Source organism: Parasteatoda tepidariorum, chromosome 10 (assembly GCF_982258835.1).
Source record: "Parasteatoda tepidariorum strain Cologne lab strain chromosome 10, Ptep-v5.0, whole genome shotgun sequence".
NCBI lineage: Eukaryota > Metazoa > Arthropoda > Arachnida > Araneae > Theridiidae > Parasteatoda > Parasteatoda tepidariorum.
Genome location: NC_141764.1, coordinates 16,609,878 through 16,634,039, shown reverse-complemented (window position 1 = coordinate 16,634,039; position 24,162 = coordinate 16,609,878). Strand labels below are relative to the sequence as shown.

General features: G+C 27.3%; 1 long non-coding RNA gene across 1 annotated transcript in view; it reads left to right on the top strand.

Annotated features, from left to right (window-relative positions):
• Positions 1-24,162, top strand: part of LOC147802184 (uncharacterized) — a 163,981-nt gene that overhangs the window by 16,856 nt on the left and 122,963 nt on the right. The window contains exon 2 of the long non-coding RNA XR_015429616.1: positions 4,157-4,287. This is a non-coding gene — a long non-coding RNA (uncharacterized LOC147802184). The remainder of the gene's footprint in view (positions 1-4,156; positions 4,288-24,162) is intronic.

Sequence of the window (24,162 nt, the reverse complement as noted above, 5' to 3'; positions counted from 1 at the left end):
TAGTGTTGGATAAATATTTATTTAAATTTTCCATAAATTTCATGTAATAAAACCATTTTTGCTCTATTTTCAGTTTAAAATACTAACTAAAATAGATGCTGCATCAACGTTTAAACAATATAATTATATATTTATGATTCAACATTAGGTTTGATTTGGTTATATGAAATTTAATTTAGTTACATATAATTGCTTTTTATTTACATTTTAGTTTAACAGAAGAACCAAAATAAATTCTTCAGCAGAGTATTGATGTCATATATTTTTAGTCCTCCATACATTACGAACCACCTTTTTGATCTCAAACAAATAAATCGGACGCTTATCTTGCTAAATAATGGTTTATTCCGAATCTAAACATTGATTTATTCGTTCTTCTCTCTTTTATAATAAATGATTTGTTAGACCGTCTATCTATTATATTGATTATCGCTTAATTAATGTGTAAAACTAATTACCAAGTTATCAATGCTTCAGAATAGGCAAGAATTTTTCGTGAGTTATTGATCCAAAATAATCTAATAAATCGTTTCAGGTTATGAAATGAATCTAGATTTTGAAAGAAGTCTTGATTTTATGAAATATGATTCTTGGATAAAAATATTTCTTCCCATTTTTAGTTGAATAAAAATAAAGATTTAAAACTGTTCTTCCGAAATTAAATCTTATTCTATCATTAAGTTTTTACCCACTTTCAATTGAAATTAGTGAACTTATATTTGTAACTGTAATTTTCTTATTCAAGTATGATTAATGATTCTTGAATAAAAAAAATTATTCAAAACTATTTTGTCAAATTCAAATATCATTCCATCGCTGGTTTTCTTCCAATTTTCAGTTTTTCATAATGAATTGATGATTATATTTGCATATTTTTCTGAAATATCATTTATGAATTACGATTATTGAATTAAAATTATGATTTAAAAACTTAAATATATTCTGTCATTAAGTTTATTCACACTTTAATTTCAGTTCAGTAGATTAATATTTATAAATGCATTTTTTTGTTGCAACATTCATAATTCTTTTGTAACATGATTCATCATTCAATTGATTCATAATGAAAAAAATCATTCAAAAATATTAAGTCAAATTATTAATTGCATTATTAATAAATTGAGTGTATGTTCTGTGTTATCTAACCTTCATTGTGTTCTATTGCTGTTATAAGCATTAAAATAATTGAAATTTTAATGCTTATAACAGCTTTGGGAGATGACGGCAAGGGAGCAAAGATCATTAAAATACCAGAAGTTATTTCAGAATCGACCTAAAATGGAATTATAATTTTATTTTGATATTTTGGAATTATAATATAATATTAATTTGAACTGATAGCTTGCGCTATGCTATAGGTTATATAATATATACATATAATACCAATCAACCTCATATTATATTACGCATTATTTATTTAGAAGCGTAATAAGTTTCTACGCGTGTTTTTTTTTAAATTTAAGAACAATTCATCACCGATAAATAACTGAAAATACGAACACTGCAAGAAATAGCAAAACCAATCAACGCTTTTTCTGATCTTAGCTGTGAAACTTCTATTTGGTAATGTCCCCGTTCTGAAGTTCCCCTTACCTATTGGCTGCCTAGAGTTTTGCCACACAACCAAGCGCATAATATTGTGTCTCCTTCTACGGGGGTATAATTTCAAAAGGACTAATAGTCTATCGTGACTCAGTCACATTCTAGTATATTCCAGAATATTCCGTTTAATTTTTTTTAACAATTTTCTTTTTAAATTTTAAAAGTGGTAGTTTCATTTTGAAGGAAATCAGCCGTTAAAGATATAAACATTAGCTAATGGATGGAATAAAGCAACAGATATCATCATCTGGTCATCAGTAATTGCTTCGAAAAATATAAAAGATCCTCCCCTCGAACGTACGACCCTCACTTTCAAAATTACGGTTTATCGGAATCAGTTCATTATGCGGGTTCTTTTATGGGTTTCTAATTATGGTTCGTAAAACGGTTAAAATAAGCGTCACTGACAAAAATTTATGTCCAGGTTATGTCGTTCGCAAGTTAAGATGTTTTTAATGATCTTCACTGTTGATGCTGTTTGAGTTTTGGAACTAGTTTGTTGAAGTTGGGACGGAGTGATCTATTAAAAAGTGCTCTTTTTGAATATTTTGTAAATTGCGTTAAATTTGTTTGGATTGTCGCGCATAAAAATCTCATTCATTTCGCTCCTGTAAGACTGCATAGATCACTATTGTTAGTGTACGATAATAGGTTTCTGTTGATGGATGTTTCAATTTTTATTAGGAACGGCGGGGACAAAATAACAGTTTTGAGAAATATTATAAATTATCTGAATACTTCCAATATCTGAATATTGCCCATACAACACTTAGAAATGATTGTTGAACGTTATCTCATCATCTATTTTAAAAACTTTTGTTGAAAAATAACTAATGGAAATCACAACCAAATGTTATGAAATGTGTCCATGCAAACAATATTATTTCTTGTTTATATTTTTGAGGCATTTCGATGGGCAATAAATGTTAATAAATCTTTTAGCTAATTTAGCTTAAAAAACCCATGCTATTTGAAATGAATATCCTATCATAATGTACGGTAAACTGAGTAGATCATGTGCTCTTTAGATTGAAAAAAATATTAAATCAGGTTAATCAAAATTAATATTATATGATATAATATGTTATAAACAGTTTCTTAGCCATAGATTTATTTAGACAAAAACTTGTAAGCCAGTTATTAGAAATGAATATCAGATGAGAATGATACTGACAAAATTTATTTCATTCTTAGGATTATTTATGCTATAACCAACTAATATAATCGGTAATCAGAATAAATACCACATGACGTTGTATAGTTTTTTTTCGATTGCACAAACGTCTCTAGATTAAAAGTTAGTTACCCAATCTTAATCACCAGTTAGTACGCTTATATATATGACTAATATTTGTTTATTAGTTAATAAGTTTATACTTTTGATTAATACTTGCCAGTTAAAAAATAAATACTATTAATACTATTTAATACGTTTATAGTTTTAATTAATATTTTTTAACTTTGTTTGCTTAACATTTCTACTTAAAACTCAATCTACATTTAATTAAATAGTAACTAATTGTGATATCCTACATCAATGTTCTTTAAGAAGTATTGCAATAAATCAATAATTAATACATATGAGCTTAGAATTATAAATTGTACAATAAATCATATTATATTATATTTTGATTTTGTATTTGTTACTTAATGTTTCTAGTTGTAATTCAAAATATTACTTTCAATAATGAATCTTATAGGCTGCATTATATCCTAGATTAATACTCTTTTCAAAATAGCTTAATAAACTGAAAAATGAATGTATTTTATGGTTTTAGTTATGCATAAATTTATTAAATTAATTCCTATTTTAAATTTTAAAAAAAATTTATTACTTTTTTTCTAATTTTATTTCAAAATGTAACTTTTTTAAAAACAATTAATAATTACACTTTTGCAATGTAATGCTTTAAATTAATGTTCTCTGAAAAACATCCCATTTAGTAAATTAATTATGAATAGTTAATAGTTACTGCTATAAAATGTAATAAATAGTTTCGGAAAACGTTACAATCAATCAATAATAATGCATTTGCAGCATTAAATTGCGCATCAATAATTAATTCCATTTTAGATTGAGCAATTTGACTTTATTTTTTTAATATTTCCAATTTAGATTGATATCGATGATTCCATGCGAGAAATATTTAAAGATAGTTTTAGAGAAAAATTATTCGTACCTGAAGTCGTATAAAACTATTCTGAAAATATATGAATGGTTCATTTAACGCAAACATTGATGAGCATGTTTATTTCATTTTAACTATCCTAACTATTCATCTTCATAGAAAGTAACAGTCTTCAGTATGAGATAAGATGTATTACATGACAAACTGTTTTGCCTCAGTAAACAAACATTTTTCAATGTAATGGAAGATTCCCAGAGCTTATTTAATATATGCTTTGTCGTGTTTCATTAATATTCATGAGAATTAAAATAGAAAATAAACAAAACCGGTTTCCTTAGATTCTTCGTAACCGAAACAGTTGAATAAACAGGATAATTCTCATAAATATTTACGGTCTTGTATAAGATCCGTTCCCCACTGTCTAGGCACCAGGCCGTATTTTTAACGGATCATACCAAAGGAAGCTTTACCACTAATGACTTATGGGCAATATGGCGGCCTCCATGCAAGATGCCGGAAGAGCAGAGCACGTTTCGAAAATACCCAGCATCTACCGGTGAGTACTGTTTATGTGTTTTATTGTACTTGAAAATGATATGTCAATGTATGTGAATATTGAATATTAAAAGTACTGAACACATTATGTAACTTGGAAAAAGTAGAAAACCAAATTTTGAGTATCGATCGTTCTTTGTTGTTGAATAACAGGGAGGGTGATGGAAAAAATAAACCACAATTCACGTATTGGCAAATAAGTTTTATTACAGGGGTGTTTAGACTATTTTAAAAAGGGATCTTTTAATTTACTTTTGATATCTTTTCTAAGACAAAAAATTATTTATAATTCATCACAAATATAAAATGTAATTTAAAACAAAATGCTTGTAGAAATGTTTTATTATTTTTTTCTTTTAATTATTATATCTTATGTACTTTATTATGTCAAATAGCTTTAAGTTAAAATTTTTTAAATGAACTAAAATTGTTTGACTATTGATTGAAGCAGTCAAGATGAATTATAAAATTTAATTAAAATTGTGGAAATTAATTTCTTCACTAAGAGAAAAGGTGTAATTAAAACAAACAGAACATGGTGAAATGTTTGCTCTATGAGAACATCAAAAAACTCGGTAATTTTTACCGAAGCACTTTGGTAAAATTAACAATGTAATATAATTTTATAATAAGAAATAAATTATGGTAATTTTATCTTGATACCTTAGAGTATGGCATAAGCACCATTTAATTGATAAAATTTGTTTCATAATCTTATATTTCTTACTAAATGTGCAGTAATAAGGACTATAACTTATTAAAACTGGAATTTCCGGTAAACCATTTCCATGTGAACGAAAAAATTACTGTCTTGTTTAAGGATACATATGTATAAATTTGACTTAATTTAAGAATTTTTAATTCTTAATAGTCTCAGCTTAGATGAAAAATTTTAAATTTATTCTCCGTATGTTACTTATTTTTCAATACTTTTACTATCAAAAATAAGTATTACATTAATTTGTTTGATGATAAAGATTCTATTAAATATAATCCTCAAAACTATACTAAATACAATCAATATCAATAATTAAAATATTACAATTGTTTTCCTTATATGGTATTTAATTTTCAGTACTTTCAGTAAGCAAATTTTTTCACTACTTTGTTCAATACTGCATATTTTATATAATGCTTTCACTTAATTTAAACTGAACGTAACTCAAATTCTGTCTGTAACAGCAATAAAGATATTAAAATTAATTTTTCTCTACTGGCACTTATTTTTCAACACTTTAATTATGCCAATGTTTTTCAAACTGCAAGCACAGTCGAATAGTTCAAAAACAAAAATATTAAAATCATTTTTTCTCTAATGGCACATATTTTTCCACAACAAAAATATTAAAATAAATTTTTCTCTAACGGCATTTATTTTTCAGCACTTTAGTCAAAGAAAACTTTTTCAAACTGCAAATACAATCGAATAGTTCAACAACGAAAATATTAAAATTATTTTCTTTATATGTGAATCAATTTTCAGTTCTAAACTGTATTTGAAAACTCAAAATTGCAAATATGCATCAAAAGAGGAGGGGGGGAGAAATCAAAGTTTGGACAGTTGAAATTAGGGCATTGATTTCCTGATTTTGAAAAAAACACTTTTTTAACTGTATTTGCGTTTCGAAACGTAGCTTGCTATATTTATTTAAAGCAAACTTTTTTATTTGAAAGAAATATTAGAAAATTTTATTAATTTGACTATTTTAGCATGTTGTTAATCAAGGCACTTATGAAATTAAGTGATTGTGCCTCTTTCTTTTTTCTTGATAATTAATCTTTGGATCTTTTACTTTAGAGATGAAGTAAAAATATATGCTATATCGCAAAAGAAAGAGAATTTTTTAATAGTTTTTCACTTGAACTAAACTTTGCATTTCAAATATTTATTGCTTAGATTGCTTATTTGATTACTATATGTTATAATTACCCATTTTGACTTACTGAGTTTGAAGTTCAATTACTTTCATTTATGTACTACACTTTTATAAAATAATTGTTATTTCAGCAAACGGATAGACATGATATCTTTCTTTGTCTCTTAATTAAAATATTGTTTTTGAAAACTTATAGAACAATTAAGTTTAATTTAGACAACTTAATAATAAGCAGACTGAACTGAAGGAAATAGTAATTTACTTTTAGTTTAAAAACATATTACATCATTACCGTAATTTTTTAACTTATAAATTTGCGGCAAACGTTTAACAAATAAATGTGCATAAAAAATATATATTTCTTATAAATTAACTAGCTTTCCAAAAGTTAAAAATTCAAATTAAAAGTCAATCAATGCTTTTAATTATTAATATTATTATTAGTCAATAATGCGCAGTTGATCTGCCTATAGTTTTTAGTACAGAGCTTAAATATGACAACTTGGTCATTTTAACATTTTAAAGTGTGAAATGAGTAGCTGGCGAAGCACATAAAAATTAATTTTTTTCAATTAATTCTTAATTTACATTTAATTTTCAAAAATAATTTACAATTAATTTTTAAAATACCTTGTATTACATTGCATTTCAAGCCTGCATTCATATGAATTCAATTAAAATTTTAACACCGAATCGCTTTAATGGTATGCAGTTTCAGATGAATCATCGAAAAATTTACATAATATTTAATATACTTAATTTTTAATTTAATTTACATAATAGTAAAATAATGGTAGATTAAATTTAAAACTGATGATAAAGAAAAATAGTGTGCTATTTTGCTTCGTACTTTGGATCCTTTTTCTACCCTTAAGCTACAATTTTAATGAATAAAGCTAAACAATATGGCAAGAGCACAAATAACGCCACATCAACAACAGACGCACTATAGTTTCCGTACTGTAATGAGGAATATTCTTCATAGTATATTCATAAAACGAATATTTTTCATAGTATATTCATAGAATATCCATAGAATGAAAGGGAGAAACAGAAATATGTCGAAGAATATTACAGTATATTACAGTATAAAAAGTCAGGTATGAAGGAAGAAAAATTTGGAAGAAAATAGACTTCCAGTTGCAACGAATGGAATTGCTAGAATAAAGAATTAAAAAGAGATTAACTAAATTACGAGAATATTTCAAAACTGGAAAAAATTCTCATATAATTTAAAACAGTGTCTAGCTACGTTAATAATTTCTAATTGATGATTAGCAGACGAAAACTAAGCTCATCATAACTAGCAAGTCATAAGTCAAGCTTATGATATGCTAGAAAATGCAGTTTTCTTTTAATGATAACATCTTGCAACAACCGAGTCTTTCACTCTACCCCTAAAACTTCTTTATTATCTCTCATCCTGTTTGGCTATTTTCTTTTTTTCCTATGCTTATTCTCCCTACCTTTATTGGTCAATCCTATTTCTTATTAATATAGTACTCTATGTATCTCTGTATAGTACCCTGTATTAACTAGTATATAATACTCTATAATGTCATATTACAAGGACAGTCCCTAATATTGTGTCATGCCACTTCGAGTTCTATAGAGTGAGACGCCTATTACCTCTCGAAATTTATGATTTTAAGTCTAATACATATTTTATTTTACAATTTTAAACCGTCGTTGAACAACCTACCAAATTTTGGGTTTACAACTTCCAATGTTCTACTGCGTAACCCTGTAATTTTTAACCCAATCCAGAAGATAAGAGAACTCCTGGATCAATTATTGCAGAAATTTGCCTTAGTGGAAGACTTTTGATGAAACTAACCCACCCGCCTTTGCGCTGCACGAAGAGGAACAATCCCTAAAACCTCACGTGGTTAGCCTGACGGCGAAGGGACTCTCACCCATGATCCGTCTACCACTGAAGATATTTCTCGTCATCACAGTGGTCGGTGCGAGAGGTGTGCGAAATTCGTATCAACCAATTCTTACTCGAACCCGGGTTACCTCATTGGAAGGCGAACGCTCTATCCCCTAAGCCACCATGACTCAATATACCGTGCTTTTATTTTTATTTTATCCGTCGTTGAGCAGCCCACCCAATTTTTTTTATTGTTTGGAAATTTAATCCATTTGGGCTTTGTATGGACTCATAAAAATATGCAAAAATTAAGAACTGATTATATAGTTTTCATTTCAGCTAAAAAATTATTTCCAAATTAAATACTTTTTTTGTTTATCAACTAGCAAATTTTAATAATTTTTCTTAAATATTTAAAATATGCATCCTTTTTCTGTATTTCCCTTCTTCAATATACTCCAATAAGATTGCATTTTAGATGTTCCATATTACCCACCCTTATTGCAAATTTTTTTAGAGTCTTTGAAGGAAAAAAAGTACATACATTAGGGGTCGCAAATCAATATTTACTCAAGGAAAAAAATGCCACCAAAATCTAACGAATTGCTACTGAGGAAGGCTGGGAAAACTTGTTTGATTGCCAGAGAGGGAGAAAGAGGTGTTAGAAAGGGTTTTTTAGAAATACCTCTAAATTTCATTAGATTATCAAGCTAGTTTCAAAGTTTTTGTTTTTTCTTCTATTAAATATTCATTAAAGAATGTGTACAATTTAATACTTCATTGAAAAGCGATAATTGCAAAAATTTCTGTATATAGTACATAATTAAAGCTGTACTTGAGTTTGCGTGTGTAACGTGGACAAAAACTTAGAGAAACCAAATATTGGTTAATTTTTTTTCTTTCAAAAGAGCAGCCTTAATTGGTTTGTACGTTTATGATAATCAAACTTTATAATCAATGTTTACTATTCTAAAAACAACTCTGCTTATCTAGAGAGCAATTTCAACGTTCTAGAAATCTTTAAGTGCGTCCAGCACTGCTGAAAATCATCAGGGTGTGGAACATCAGAAGTTTTTCAATATGCAAACTACTGACACGAGTGTTAAGGGGCTATTACAAAATCGGGGGCGTGAAGTTACATTAGTGTAGAAGGGTGGGGAGAACATTAAAGTGGGTGAGCTAGCAGGTGGTCCTTCACCATGCATATTAATGAAGGCAAAATAAAAGTTTCGTCAGGGGAGGAACGCAGGTGGTCTAAGAAGACCGTAATGGTCGCCTAACGATCGCCAAGAAAGTGTTGCCCGATTGCATGAAAAATAGAAGGACGATGCATGAAAAGCAAGAAAAGTTAAAGGTGCTATTAAGTAATGAAAATACTATCGATATTGAGTTGAATCTTCGTTGTGCTTAATCTAAACAGGTTTGAACAATTATTGAAACTCGATTCTGTTTTATAAACACCAATTGGAACTTTCTTCAAAATTGAGTTTTAATTATATTTAGATTCTAAATAACAAACGTTTTTTTGCATAGGAAGAAGGGATATTTAGGTTTCCAACCTTAGAAACGTTTCCCAAAAAGCTTTATTTTGAAATTCAATTTTGAACCTAAATGTAAAATTTATTTACCTTATGTTATGTAAAAAATAAAATTTATAGTTATTTATTATTTAATTTCGAAATACGAACAAATATATTGAAATTTAAGAAATAACAGCTTTAAACTAATGCTGAAATACTAAATAATTGATACAAAACTTCAAAATTTGAACTGGATCGGTTCTAACAGTTTTGGGGAATAAAAATGTTACTTTTTAACTGCTGATTTTTTTAGCAGTTATTAGAAGGTTTTTTTTAGCAGTTATTAGTTTCGACCTGATTAATTCATTCAATCAAGAAGTTAAAATTATTTATTAAAACAGTTAAAAATTTAAAACTAAAAACAATTTATTGAAAACTATTTTTTGAATGAAATTATTTTAATGAATACATTTTATGCTTGTTCATGGATTATGGCAAAAGTGCGAAATTAACATTTTACTAACATTAACGTTTGACAAAATGACAAAATTAACAATATTTTAGGTCTTTGTTTGATGTTTATTATTATTATTATTATTCCAAACAAACTTTTTATGATAAAGTATCATTTGATAGTATTATAGATTTAAAATAAATAAAAGAAATAAAATAAAAATAAATAAAACAAAATGATGGGGAAAGGAAGGTAAAGCTTTTTTAAAGATAAAGAAATAGTGCTTTGTACAAACAAAATTCTGCTAAAATTGCTGTACTGTATGGTAATGATGTTTCTGGTAAAAAAAATATTTATATATACGGCATTTAAACCATTTTTTTTTTATAGTCTTTAATTTTTTCGTCCACATTGTAACGCTTTACCGGAAATTCTGGTTTTCAAAATTATACTTCTTATTACAACACGTTAAGTAAAAAAATACAAAATTGTAAAATAAATTTAACCGAAGAAATTTTTATGCTACGTTTTAAAGTATCATGAGAAAATTACCAAATTTTACCACATTTGCTAAATTTTATTCCATATTATAGAACCATTTTTTATAGCTAATTTTATCAAAATACTTTGTACGAAGTGCTAAGGTTACCGAGCTTTTTGACGTTCCCATTTAACCAGAAACTCAAAAAATTTTAACATTGGTAGTTTTGCTCAAACTTTTTTTTTCTCAGTGTACTTTTTATTTTTTTTTATTTATTAAGAATTCAACGCAATAAAATAATGTGTATTATATCTTCGGAATCGAAAATTTAATACTGTTATGAAGTACATTATGAAACAATGATATAAAACATACTTGATTTTATTTTTAACAAAAGTTATTGAGATAAGTTCATAAAAAAAGGCTTCTCATTAATAAAAGATGCGAAAGATAAAACTTGTTACCCTTTAGAATTTTTTTTGTTTACTATATATTTCCCCCATAAATTACAGAATATCTCTAAAATACATAATCAGCAAAGGAATTTTACACTGTCAGAAACCTTAAAAAAAAGTTTAAAATTATTTTAATTCCTCTTAAAACTCATAGCGATTTAAAGGGAAGGTTAACATTGCTGTAATAAACCTTTCAATGAAAAAGTAAATATTTGCTAGACCAAGAAGTCAAATTAATGCAACAGAAAAATTTACAGTTATAAAATTAACATTTTGTTTCGAGAGTAAATTTTTTTTTAATTAATTCTTTTATAATTAATTAGTTCGTCACTGTATTATTATCAATTTGTTTAAAAAGGATCTAAGTGCAAAATGTGTTTTATACTTTCAAATTGTGTTTACACTTATTACAAAGTGTGTTTACACTTTGTTTTACACTTTTGATTAAGAAACTTTATAAAAACTTTCAAAATTTTTCGTGCTGATCATAAAAGAGCGTGAGGCCAAGAAAGACTTCATCAATTGCGCATTGACCTTTTCTGATTAAAGTTAAAGTAGAATTATAAGAAAGTGATATTTTTGAAGAAATAAATTGTCCCTCGAAATAACAAGTTCAACGTTTATTATATAGATGGCAGCACAAGTTCCATAATACATTATACATGCAACGAGCAGAATTGTGGTTGGTGGAAAGGGTCCTAATTATGCGATCAATGATTTATTGCTGAAGTGTGCCGAAAACTTTCGCAAAGCATGGGAATGTTCAAGGTCATAGAATGATTTATATATGACTGGATATAATGAATTGATTTTGGAGTGCATGGAACGTAAAGTCATTATTCACACTTAAATTTTAAAGTTTAGAATAAAATTCCTAGAATCCTTCTCATATAATTTATGCGCGAGATGATTTATAAATTTTCCTTTTCTAACCAATCGTGAAGTATTATTTTTTTTAAAACTGTGAAAATTACGAAAATACGTGAACTCTCACAATGCGTTCGAACAATGAATTTTCTCGCAAAAAGAAACAATTTTCATTTAAAATTATGCTTAATTTTTGATCAAATAAATACTAATAAAGACATTCTCTTTTAAATATCGCATGAGTGCTTGTTAGCTGTAGTTCATGATAAGGAAATAAATAAATAATTCAAACAAAATTTAATTATGATAATTAATTTATAAGCCTCAAATAAGTAATTTAAACCTTTTATTAATCTACATTCTGCGAGAAACTTTTATAAATTATTAAAATATTGAATTACTTTCATCTTGAATTATTCTTTATTCAAAACGATCACACCGCACTTAAAAATTTATTCTTATATTGAATTCACTAAAAATAAAAACTATAGCTAATTACAAAAGCAAGGAGATAGTAATTTTCTTCAAAAATTCTTTTATATAAATTTGAGCGTAAATATCCCCTTAAAACTTGTTTGAAATTAAGGAATTTAATTTAAATTATGAAAATTTAAAAAAAAAATTATAATTGCGTTGTTACAAATCTTATTATTATACGAGTATAATATATAATTTCTAATATTTTCTATCAATATAATAGATTCAGATGATAATTTATAATTATTCTTTATACATTTTGATTCATTGGAATAAATAATAAAAATCAATATTAATTTGATTAAACGAAATGAGTAATCAAATGAATTTTCATTGTCAAATTAACTGATTTAGAGAAAAAATAAAATTATTTCCATAGTCTTACGTCTAGCATTAGAAATAAACCATTATGCTTCTATCTTCATCGGTATTTTTTTTCCCCTTTTAATTAATTAAATATTTTATTTCACATGATTTCTGAATGTTCATGAAAAAAAAATTTCAAGTAGTGGACTGATCGTCCTCCGAGTATATTACCGAAGTCAATCATCACTGGTTGCGGGCAGTGAGTGAATGAATGAACACTTTGATCAGTTTGTGAATGCCATCCATCCAATGCCATTGTGACCATCTCTTCTGCAGAGGATCAAACTTGTGATGGTCTGTCTTCTGATCATCCTCAGGGATGTTTTCCAGACCGTCGCCAGTGGCCCATTGTGCAGCTCTAATATTTATGAAACACTACTACATGTAAAAAAAAATAAAAAAAAAATATTGAAGTTTATTTATGGAGATATTGGGTATAAAAAATATTAGTGAGTAAAGGAACTGCGATCAAATGAGGGCATTTTTTTATTCCCTATTTATTACTATAAAAAAAGCAGATTAATATGTAAATATGGCAACAAAAGTTCACATTTTTCATTACTTCTTGAAAATTTTCGTTGGTCTATCAAAACTTTTTTCAAGTCATCAACCAAAAAATTCGGTATTTTTTAAATTTGTAATTATTGCTTTGAGAATTAGAAAAAATAAAAAATAAATCTGAACGAAATATTTTTTTTTTTTTCGTGAGAGGTAAGGTAAAATTATGAAGGTTAGTGAAAATCCGCAATAGGCAAGCATGTCGTACCAAAAGTCGAATTTTTTTTTAAAATTAATTAAGCCATGAAAAAGTTTTGCCGGAACGATATTTTTATTTAAGGGGACAGAGAGCTATAATTCCGAGTCAAAATTCAAATCTTTAGCTTCCAGTTCTAATTTATTTCGGAAAATTTGTTTTAGCCATAAAAGCTTTGGGGGTATAGAGTCAAACAAAAATTTTCGGTTGACCAGTTTTTTATAGCAAAATAACAACTTTCTAGAACCTTCTTCACATTCCAATAAAACCAGTCCATTTGTTATCAGGTAAGCAAGTAATTAATGTAAAAAAGTACATTTATTCAAGCAAAATACAGTACAAAAGTACCATAAAAAAGTACAATTTATTCGAACAAAACTTGATCTCCTAACTCCTGTCAGTTTAAGGTTGTATTATTTAGTTCCTTTAAAGTATACTTTGTATTATGAAGAAGAAAAAAAAGTATGAAATCTACATCAATTTTTCTAAAAATAGCATATTTCAAAAACCGAAATTCCAAGAGATAATCATAATATGCTTCCAATCATTTATCTAACGTAAAGGTGGAGGGGAAGGACAAAATAATTTTCGTTGGAATCCTGCAGCAAGATTTCGAAGTTATGTGAAACCGAATGTTTTCGTAAAATATTCCGCAGTGTCGTAGCTGTGAATATGAATATGGTTAACAAATGCTCCTCTGGGAAAACCACTAAAATGGAAATAAAATTCTTTCGAAATTCCTGAGGCTTTCCTCAGGAATTTTCCTACTCCCCATCCCACTTGGCGGGGGTGTTGATCATTAAACTACAAAGAAAGTCGCCTTAACTCCTTGGCGGCGTTTTATCTCACCTTTTTTAAAAAGGGGTGCAAATTAATAAATGAGCATATTCTCATTGGTACTGCTTTAATGTAGGGAAGTACGAAAAAAAAGGGTTATGGAAGTGTGTGAAGAGAAATGCATTGTGGAATTCGAAATCTGCAAACTATGCACCTAAATCAAGAGGGATGCCGTAAATTAAGTAAGGAGGGGTGGTTCATGCACCGCTCCCCCCTGATGATCTCCTCTTGAAGAATGAGATATGCAGCAAATCATTAACGAAAATATTTCAACCGTTTGTTGGCGAGAGGAGAGGATTGGCGTTGAAGGTGTGAAATTATGAAAAGAAAAGTGTAACTGTTTACGCGCTTGGGTGCATTTACGTCTTCGCCAAAAGGGAATGGATTTATGTTCGTGCCAAAGGTTGGCTCTAAATTTGTTTCCATTGTCGACAGATGTTTAAGGATTATCAAATATATGAATGCTTATAAAATTACTTATGAGTTATTGGTATAGAAATAGTTGATTTACTAACTCTTCCGTCTACACTCTTTCGTCTACCTTTTTGAGCATAATGAACCATAACATCGTTGAAATTTTCTGGATTCTTGATTCTGGTTGAATCTACACTTTATTAAGGTTGTTAAAACTTTTCTTATTATTATGGTCCAAGGTACCGAAATTAGAGTTCTCTGTTGAAGTAGTTTTTTTAGAGTGTTGTAGAAAAACTGGTTCTTAAATTTCAAACAGAAAACATTCAAATATTATTTTTTTGACGCATATTATTCAGATGTTACTTTGGTCAATTTACCAGCACTGGTCAATTGCACGTCTTTTCAAAGAAAAGACGTGCAATAAAAAATATGTTGCACGTCTTTTCTTGAACTGTATCTTATAATTGCAACAATGAAAAGCAAATGAGTTATAATGTGCAGTATGTTAAGAAAAGGGATTTTAATGATATTTCCACAGAATGCTGTAGTGTAATGTTTCTTCAAGGATTTCGATTTCTTTTCAATGTATTGTTATCTTAATTTTAAAATAAACGTTTAAAACGCATCGTTTATTGTATATGTATCGTTTTCATTCAAAAAGAAAGAAGAAAAAATAAAATGATAGAAAATATTTAAAAAAGAATTCAAAATTAATCATAATAATAATAGGAAAAAAACTCTTCGTAATTTTAATTTTTATTAAAGTGTTTCGAAACGAAAAAAATACCTCGCTTGCATGTCTTGCATTGCTCTTTAACGAAGATACGTCATGAAAATTTATGAAAGTCTATTTGAAAAAGACAATAAAACGTTTAGTATTTGCCCTCATCTATTATTATTATTTTAAATTTTAGTTTGTGTGTGCGGAAATCTAAGAACTTTTATATGTTGATTATATGCTACACTGAATACTATCAGGAATAACTACCTTAAAAAATATCATTTTCAGTTAAATTTAGAAGTCAAAAAGTCGATTAAAATCAATGCAATTTAAATGTCAATTCAATTTTAATTTAAAAGCTAACCCGATGAATCAAAAAAGTTAACAAAAATAAAGTAAACAGAAATGTTGACTCAGAAAATGTAAACATCGCAATCCGCGATTACCATGAAATATGCCAAGGAACAAAAAGTCAAGCAGGTTTTCTACTTGATGCTTTATATAAAAGGACTTTTTATGAAAAGTAGCCAATCCATTTCTTTTGTCTCGACCACACGCAGTACATAAAGCGAATCCCAGCTCACCCCGCTCACTCACCCGATAATGCGCTTTTACCGGCGAATTTCAAAAAATGCAAAATACCGTAGAGAATTGCTTCTTTATCCCTGTGGTGTGGGCAATAAAAACTTTTTTTACCAAATCCTCGGACCCTGAGCCCACTCTATCAAAAAAGAGAACAAAAAAAAAAAAAAAAAAGAAGAAAAAAATATTCTTCTCTTTTTATATTCCTCGGCTCTTTAAGCGGTCTCGATTTTTGCCCGAGCCAGGGATTTTGGAGAGACAGAAATCATTTTTCTTGGCGGACGGACCATGTCAAAACGATGCCAAAGCTCGCTCTTTGATGAATGGCCGGCAGAAAAGTCCAACTATTTGTTATGTTAATGCCCCCTCCCTCCCTCCTGTGTGAGCCCCTTTGATTAAAATAAATGACAACCCATGGGATGCGCCTCCGGCTCCGATGATCCCATGGAAAGCAATTGATGGTCATGGCACCTCATTCTTCACATAAAAACGCGTCAACGCCAAAAAGTGTTTCGTTTTCGAGATTTATTTTTCAGAGTGAAACTGGTGTACTAACTGTCCCAATTTAATATTCTTTTACTCGAGCAAATATTTGAGGATGCCTCATAGGAAAATTTAAAAAGGAGTATAGTTATGACGGTGACAATAAATCAACTTGGTTAATAAAAATAAAAGCACAACCGTAAATAAGAATTGAAAGTTTTAACGCGAAACTTAAGGATGTTTTAGAAACTTTTGAGGCGAGATTAAAGTAAAATAAAAAAAAGTTTTTTTTTAGTATAAAAAAATGTAAATTGTAAATAACTCCCTGCAAAAAAGTATGGAGTGTAAATAAATCTAACTTTTGTAAGATTATCAGATTGCTATTTGTAGATAGTTAAACATTAAATAAATAAATAAGGTTAATAATGAGAGTTATATATTTAAAGAGTAAAGAATGCTCTTCGGATATTCACTTCATGATCTTATATTCACTTCATATTTTATAGTTGGCTGTAAGAGTAATATTTATACTCTCGAGTATTTAAGGTTGTTGGGTGGTTCGTATAAATTCCAAAGTTGATTTAAAAAAAAAATGCATCAAACGTTGCTTTACACATTCATTTAATAAAATCTTCGTTGAAGTCCCTTTCAAAATATAGTAAAATGTAACAAATGTAAAATAAAAGGACAAAGACAAAAAAGATAACAAACATAAAATAAATAATAGTCAAAATTTATTTAGAACGCAGACTTTGGAGCAGAATCTTTATAAAACATATTTTTCATACTTTGCTTATTATTTTGTATTAATTTAGGTCAAAATAAGTAGAAAAATATTACATGAAGTACTTTAATAAATTATGTATATGAAATACAGCCTGAAACCCCAATGTCTTTTTCTGTGTTAGTGGTAGAATCATCCAAACATGGCTTACTCCAAGGAATAATTTTTTAAAAGTGCACTTTTTTGCTGTTTTTTAGATCTAAGAGAAACAGTTACCATTCATAATTTACAAAATGAATAAATGATAAAATGAATAAGAATAAAAAAAAAATCATTCTATTTTTGCTTGTAATTTAAGCATCAGAAAAAAATTTATGAAAGACACACTGTTTTCTCATCTGCGTAACAATTATAAGAATCTCGCTGATGTAGTAGGCATGAGATGTTATTAAATAAAAAGTTTGTAAGATGTCAAAAGTTAATAAATCGAACTTATCTGGAAAAACGAAAGGGGTGGAAACTTTGTAAGATGTTTGTGCAATAAAATCTAATAATTAATTTTTACACAACCTTATCTGGAAAAAAAAGCGTGTATTTTATATTGAAAGAAAAAGCGAATCAAAGCACACATAACCGGTAAAATATAAGTGTTTAAATTTCCAAAAATAAAAAGTAAATTTAAATGAATAAATTATTTTTATATTCTACGCTTAGGTCTCATGATAAAATTACGAAATTTTGCCTCATTTACCAAATTTCATCACTCATTATAAAACTATATTTTATTGTTTATTTTACCTAAATCGCTACTAAAGCGTTTCGTTAAAAATTACTGAGCTTTTTGGTACTCCTATAGTGCCAGAAACATGAAAAATTTTATCTTATTCTAGCAGTATTGACCGTACTTTGCTTCTCAGAACAACATTTGAAAACGAAAACTTTTTCAAGGGTTTGGAAATTTTTTTCTTCGTAATTTACTCTATTTTATCTAAATTCAATTACTGCGTTTGATCGAAAATCTTTGTGTTCATCCGACAAATTCTGTCATTTTTTAATTAAATAAATATAAATTATTGAAATTTAAATATTACTGAACAGTGACCAAAACTTAATTTGAAAAAAAAACACCCCTTTTAATAGAAATATTAGTTCACACAAGAAATAATTCACTTTTCGTAAAATTTTAATAGTTTGGTAATAAATAAATCGACCATCTATGGTCCATCGTATTGACCATCGTACAAAAAATTCTCTTATCTTTCACAAATTTGTATATATTTTTTAACATCTAATTTAAAATCAATAAAAAACATTATTAACCCCTTCCTTCTCGCTCCAATAAAAATGACGGGGTGAGATTTCGCCAGCTTATTTCTCGCTCCCGTGATATTGACGGGCTGGAGTGTTCAGTAGTAACGCGCTTATAAGAATAAAGCTAATTCATTTCTTTTGCCCGGAAAAAATTTTATTTCTCATTTTACGCACCTGATGGCAGTACCAGGATATTTTTACGGTAATTGTAGATAGTTATTTTTTTTAAACTAGTTGCAACACTAATCAAATACGTAATACAAATGCAAAAGTCAAAAAAATAGTCACTTTTATGACCGTTTTCTTGAAAATTAACCGATCGTTAAGGGGTTAAGAAAAATTATGACGTTTAAAAATTCGCATGTATTTCAAACATCATAAGTAAAATGAAATCGGTCATCTCATTTACTATAGAAATATCATTCAATAATCATAATATTATTTAAAAATTTATCATCATCTTTGAAAAATCAATAAAAAGCGTTATTTAAGAAAATCATGACGTTATTTAAGAATTTGGTCAAAATTTCAAACATCCAATGTAAGGGAAACGAAAAAAAAAAAATCTATTTGCTATAAAAAAGTATTTTGGAAATTATTACAACATTTAAATATTTCTAAATGTTTTTAAAATTCCCATTCAAAATTGAAAAAAAAAAACCCCATTGCTCAAAAAAATCATGATATCATTTAAAAATTCAAAAAGGGTTTCAAACATCCTATTTGTAAAATTACATATTAAAAGAAATCAGCCAATTACTATAAAAATAGTAAAAAAAAATCATTTCATATCAAATATGTATGCGCATATTTACAATTTATATAACATTTAACATCAGTAAAAATTTTAAAAGCAGCTCAAACTGTTATTTTTCGTTTTTCAAATAGATTCGAAAAAGAAAAAAAAATCTTTAAACAAACTTGAAAGCTTAATTGCTTCAGACTCGTCATTCAAAAAATCATCATGTCACTAAAAAATTTATATATATTTTTAATCATCTCATTTAAAATCGTTAAAAAAAACATTATTTAAAAGAATCATAAAATCATTAAAATTTTTTTGCATAGTATTAAACATCCTATGTAAAATAAAATTCTGAAAGAAATTGGCCAACTAATTTACAACAAAAATATAATTCCACATTTAAGATCAAAAATTTTTTTTTGTAATTTTCAGGCTGTTATTTCCAACTTTTTAATAGATATCAAGATAAATATTTTTATTTCAAATTGCTAGCTCAGAAACTACATAAATGCTGGAACATCATTAAAAAAAAATAAAAATAAAAAATCATCGGATCATTTAAACATTTTCCAAGACTAACGCCACTCTGCCTTGTTTATTTAATAAAATCTTAATAAAATATTCTAAAACATGGTTACCTTATCTATTTTAGAATCATTATTTACATCATTCAAGAGCCATTAAATCATTCAAATAAATATAACATCATCTAAAATTTGAAAATATTTTTAAACATCTCATTTAAAATCATAAAATATTTTCACCTAGACTTACGCCACTTTTTTCAGATTTTAATAGATTCCTAAAAATAAATTGACTACTTCATCTGTTTCAGAAAGATACATTTTGAAAAAAAGAATCTAATAGTTCAGTCAGGGGAAAAAATAAAATCAGTCCCGCTTCTGCCCCAAACATTAATCTGTTTCAGAATTTCAATCATTGCCCAGGAAGCGATAATCCCTTGTTTGGCTTATCACGCTCGCTGATACAGTGCAAAGATCTATCTTTATCGGACATAACGTGTCGCTTCCCAATTAAGATCAACGCTTTGCGTTTTTTTTTCTCATTATTTTGCAGGCGGTGGCAACAGCTTGGAACTCGGACAGAAAGGGACAGGTTTTGCAGAATGGCGCTAATTAATTTTGATGAAGTTGAAAGGGGTGAAACTGCTTTGATGTGCTGTGTATTTAATGGGTTTATTTTTAGAAATTGATTCCAGTGGAAGTGTGTGACTGATTTATTAATGTCAGTACTCATTGTGTGCTGATTTTAAGTTCAATTTTTCAAGGACCAATAAGCAGATGGTCTTATCTTTGGCGATGGGATTTGAAAGATTTTTTTTCCCTCAAGGGTTTTTCCAATTTTAATCTTGTCTCGTTTTAAGTGATATTTATTAAATGTAGTGACGGATCAGTGACAGAGAGTAAATGTTTGAGTAAAGCAGGGAGATAAAATGAAATAATGTACTATAATAATAAGCAAACTAATTAATCGTATAAGACTAGGATAAACCACACTTTTTTATTGATTAATTAGTCTTGTAAAATTAGTTCAATTTATAAGTTAATTCGTTATCTATATTTTCTAATAATACAAGAACAGTTAGCCACAGTTATATACCTTAACCGTTCGAAAGAGGGAAATAAGGCGATTTATAATTTATTATGTTAACTATGCTTGCCTAACAAAACAAGAGTAAATCACGCTTTTTTTTATACAGTTTTTATTCTAAAGAGCCATATGTCATTCAATTTGTAGTTTAATTCTTTATTATGATTGTATTACGAAACAAGAACTGTTTTAAGCATATAATGTTTTAAAGAGTAAAATTAATGCAGCATGTAACTTAGTTTGCTCACTGTGACTGATAAAATAAGAAATTTTTTTTCATATTTTTAATGTTATAGAAAGTAGAATTATTGCAATTGAATTTGATAATTGTGCTTCTCTAACAAATCAAAAACCTATCACATTATTTTATATTTTTAATGATTTTGAGAACAAAGTATTGCAATTTCTAATTTAACTCTTTATTTACACTTGCTTTGTAAAACAAGAATCAGTCACACTATTTTATGAATTTTCTGTTCTAGAACAAAGACCACACATGCAGTGTATTTAATTTTGTCCATTATTCTATGTATTTACTGTTGTTCTAGAGTACAAAGAATGCCACATGCATTTTATTTTGTCAACTATGCCAAATAAAATGGAAACCAACGATACTATTTCAAACATTTAATATTTCAGGGAGTAAAAGTAAAGCAATTTGTTATTTTGTAAAACAAGAATCAGTCACTCAATTTTATGAATTTTCTGTTCTAGAACAAAGAATGCCACATATGCAGTGTATTTAATTTTGTCCACTTTTCTATGTATTTACTGTTGTTCTAGAGTACAAAGAATGCCACATGCATTATATTTTGTCAACTATGCCAAATAAAATGGAAACCAACGATACTATTTCAAACATTTAATATTTCAAGGAGTAAAAGTAAGGCAATTTGTTATTTTGTAAAACAAGAATCAGTCACACTATTTTATGAATTTTCTGTTCTAGAACAAAGAATGCCACATATGCAGTGTATTTAATTTTGTCCACTATTCTATGTATTTACTGTTGTTCTAGAGTACAAAGAATGCCACATGCATTTTATTTTGTCAACTATGCCAAATAAAATGGAAACCAACGATACTATTTCAAACATTTAATATTTCAAGGAGTAAAAGTAAAGCAATTTATTTTATTCATTAACTATCTTCCATATAAAATAAAAATCAGATATAGTGAGTCATTTTATACGAAAATGCGCCTATAATTTTAATACTTTACAAAAGATCATTTTTGAACTTACTGGTGTTTAATTTTAAACTTAATAGAAAAATGAATTTCATATTTAAATTATTAAATTATTTGCTATATCTGTAATGTCTTTCACAAAAGGCACAATTTCCATTTTAAGAAAATCAAATTTTAAGAAATAAATTTGATTTAGCTTATGAAAAAATTGCAAAACGAATTTCCTTATTAAATAAAATCAATTTTTTTAGAACTTCGGGAAAAATATATTGAGTAACAGTTGGTTTTTATTCTTGTAGAAATCACCTAATAGTTTTTCATATTTGAAATAATATTTAACTTATTATTTTGATAAAGCATTTTAAGATTATTTCACACTTTAATTTTATTCTTTTTGAAACTTAAATTTTTATTCATATTTCGGATATTATTCATATTTTTATTCACATTTCATTCATATTGCGAGATTGTCCGCATTCAGACAAAATACATGATTTCTAAATAATTTCAAGATTAATACTCTCTTCAAAAAATACTACTACTCTCCGCTCAAATTATATGACGTGCTGAGACGAAAAAAATAATAGTATCATATTAATAAAAATAATTTAGTTTCGTGTTATGTTTTTCCGTTTTTTAATCTAGATATTCATTTCCATGAAATTAAAGCAAGAACAAATTTGTTCCATTTCTTTTATAATAATAACATTTAAATTTAAACTCATCACAATATTTAATATTGATACAACTTCTAATTTTAGAATAACGAGAAAGATTAAATTCTTTCATTATTCCCGTGATTAAAATGATAAAAACTCTTAATTTTGGAGCAAACATTAGGCCATTGCTTATTTTATGTTTATTTCCTGACGTGAATAAAATAGAAGAAAATTGTTTTCTCAATTAATTTCATAACATTAATTTTCGTAAATAGATTTTCAAATGAAAAGTTTTGATAATTAAATGACAAAGATTGAATTCGGAAAATTAATTTCATGTTTTGAATAAAAGTACTTCCGATGTTAGAGAGATAATATTTTGAAATCATTAACTTTTTCCTCGCTCAGTGCAATTATTATTTTTTCATTAGGATTATTTTAATAAAAACCAATTTTCTTAAAAGAAAAATAATTCAGTGTATATTGTCTTTGAACGAAAAATTAATCAAGTTTACTTTAATGTATTTCCTAATACATTTTAAATCTAGGTTTTGTAATTATGTTTTTCATCATAAAAAGTCAAAAAAACATATTAAGATTTTTATAAATGATATTAACAATAGGTTTAGTTCCTTGATTAACATATGTAATATGCTTTATTCATTAATTATTTCAAATTTAGAATTTATTTCCAATATAATTCAAAATAAGAAAGAATAATTGGAATTAGGAATTTCATTTAATAATAATTGGACTTAATTTAATTTAATTTTAATTTATGTATTGCAATATTTTTAAGTCGTATGCATGGTATTATACTTTAAATCTTTTTTAAGTTATTAATTTTAAATTTTAAATTTATTCTTGTCATAATATATAACGGCAAATTATAAATGAATTGATGATTCAATACTAATCAAAATGTTGTGAAAAAAAATTCATTTAGTTTTAACAGTCGTTGCTGTTTGTACTTAAATTTAAAAATAAAATAATAAGGGGGTAGAGAAGGCTAAAAATTTAATTTAAAGGAAATCTGAAATTCCTAGAAATATGTACTCGATTATTCTTATTTTCAAATTATAGATTTAGCAAAATAAGTAATAACAATATTTTTTTTCTTCTAATTCATTAAAATAAAAATTTATTTCGCAAGATAAAATTCTAATTTAGCTTTGGTTTATTATAATTTGGATTAGGCTTAAATTCGAATTTAAATTACAGCTACGGTGAAAATTTAAATGATACCGTTAAAAATTTATTTTAATCACTAACAGTATCAAATGTATTAAAAAAAAATTCATCTATGTAAAATGTTTTTTTTTTCTTCTTTTTCTTTTCCTAATGCCCGTCTGTGTTAACATCCGTCAATTCAGGCATCTACAGGGCGATTTTGTTGACCTCTCTTACAGGGCAAGAGAGGTCAGGCTCAATATTAGAGGGGCCATCGTCGTTCCCACAGTAAGGACAGATAGTACA